This window comes from Phaethon lepturus, unplaced genomic scaffold, assembly GCF_000687285.1.
Source record: "Phaethon lepturus isolate BGI_N335 unplaced genomic scaffold, ASM68728v1 scaffold14730, whole genome shotgun sequence".
NCBI lineage: Eukaryota > Metazoa > Chordata > Aves > Phaethontiformes > Phaethontidae > Phaethon > Phaethon lepturus.
The window spans coordinates 19263-21871 of NW_010512701.1; positions in this window are offsets into that span (position 1 = coordinate 19263).

Genomic DNA, 2609 nt, shown 5'->3' on the forward strand with positions numbered 1-2609 from the left:
CTGGGAAAGGCCTTCCTGCAATAAAGCTATGAAACTCCATGCTCAGCAACAAAGCACAAAGGCTCCTCAGTCACCGCCGAGGAGCCAGCTCCTGTTGCCCGCCCCGCCCCACAAGCATGTCAGCTAATCCTTTGGCAAGAGCTGCCAGTTCCCACACACCTGAGCAGCAAACCAGACTGCCCCTTGCCTCTACCTGACGTGCACCAATGCTCAGTACTCAGCCCACTTTCCCACTGATGCAGCCTGTCCCTCCAGGTCTTTTGGACTGGACTTTACTCCAGCTCCTTCCTCAGCTCCTTTCCCACTGTGTGCTCTTACTCATACCTGTTTAGTGCCTGGCTTCAGAAGACTTTAATCTCCTTTCTCCTGTGGCCTTGTGCAACTTATTATTGCTAAGTCACATCACCCTTCTGGCCCCGCTATCTGTGTCCAAAAGCCGCGAGAGGATTTCCTCTCAACCTGGTCTACAATGCTTGTTTCTTTGACTTGCTCTCCCTCTGTTTTAGCCTTACAAATCTTCCCACCCCTCTTGTGTCTCTCCAACATCATCACCACACCCCAGGCCACTCACTTGCCTCTTCTTATCCCTAGCCACTAGCTCCTCTGAAGAGGCACCAGTGACTATGTCCAGGATCATAATTCTGCACTAGCAAAAGCAGGGAGTTGGCCAGGCAGACAGGAGTGGACAAGGAGAAAAAAATCAAAGACCCATCCCTCAAGAGTCATCTTGTTGAAAAAGCCAGGGTTGTCTTGCTTACCAACTCTGACCTGTAGATAAGAGTGAAGACTGAGAAAGGGGACCACATTCAGAGCCAATGCTTATTTGGTGCTTGGGTGGGGAAACGAGGGCAGAAAAGAATGGTACAGCTGGAAAATCAAGTGGGGAGGAGGGGAAAGAAGCTGAAGCATTGAGCACGGGGAAGCTAATTAAGCTGAGACTGTCCTGAGACCTTATCTTGATGGGCTGAATCCCCAAATGTACATGAGTATTTTCTCTGCCTTGCCTCTTTCTTGGACTTCCATATTACCTTGGATGTTGTTCAAGGAACCCTGGTCCAGGGCTAAATATTCTCACTATTAGAGCTCTCCAGGTGCTAAGGAGGAGGGATTTAATGAAAAGCTGTGAAGAAGGGATCAAGATAGTAACCCATACAGAGTCTCATTTCCGAAATGAAGGAACTTGAGACTGAAGAGATTGAACAAAACCAAAAATAAACTTGATGGCACAGAAAAAGAGAACATCAGATACTTCTATCCCTCCCTGGGCTGACAGCTCAGAGCGGGAACAGGAAACCAGGGAGCTCTCAGGGCTCGGCCTGCTGATGACTAACTCGCCTCCACAATGGGAACGCGACAAAGCCGAAACTCTGCTGACTCAGGCATGACTTCAGCGCCAGGGTTAATAGCGGGTAGCCTAATTTGACTGCCCCCAACAGCCTTACCACTCCCTGATTCTCTCTGTCCTCACTCAAATCAAGCCTCTTTTATCGGACATTACCAAAGGATACAAACTCTCTGGTCTTCTGTCCAAGACACGGTGAAAAATGTACCCCTGCCAAACCATGTTGGTATTGGACAGGCCTGCAATTTTTGTGGAGAAGATCAAAACTCTTACTTTCCTAGAGTTTAAATGCATGCTAACCAGTCACAGCTTTCTGACTGCGGTCTTGCTTTCCTCTTGTCTTTTCTCCCATTATCCGTTTGGTATATAACGCATTGCCGATATTTCACTATCGCCTTAAGTTAGAGAGAAATGTTTTCTACTGTTGCAAGTGGGAATGCCATGGTCTATTCTACTATAATTTGTTCAAAGATAGAAACAACAGATTTTTTTCGTGACCAGAAAAATGTGATAAATGTTCTGGTGGCTCATGACGCATCAGACAACTAGGAAAAATCTTTGCGAACAATGTGAATGCAAAGATGGCACCCAACAGATGCAGCAGACAGATACCCTTTGCTGACTTGACTGCCTGTGATTTCTCTTGTAATGTTTTATCTTGCCCTAGAGATACTTCTGCAGGAAAGTGGAAGAGACTCAGACCTCCAACTTTGTCTGGGTTGTTTAAGGATTCCTGCCCATGAACAACAGGCTGTAAAGAACAGTGTATACGTACAAACCAAAACTCCGTGCCCTGCCTGATTTGCAGCCTGTTGCTGCTCAACTTTCTTATCATCAAGTCCCTGTGCAGGGAAATAATTTTACAAATGTCACCTTTACCCAGATTTATGATCTCCACAGTGCGGAATGACAGACAACATGCTTCAGTCCTACCTGCGCCCCATCTGTAGGAATAAGTTTGCATATTTATGGAAAGCTTTGTACCTTCAAAAGGCTTTTCAAACAGCAACTAATTAATCCTCCAACACCTTGAGAGGCAGGTAATATTATTACCCCTGCTTTCAGGGATGGGGAAATCAGAGGTGCTGAATGACAGAGATGTGCCCAAGGCCACCCAGGCAATCACTGGCAATCTCACTTGAATGGCTTGGTTTAGATGTGGGTATCTGCATATTACAGTGACAATTCCCACCTAAGGAAGCAGGTATGGAGGCATTTGTGGTAAGGCCTCACAGCCCCACCCATCACTCATGCAAACAGAAAAGGT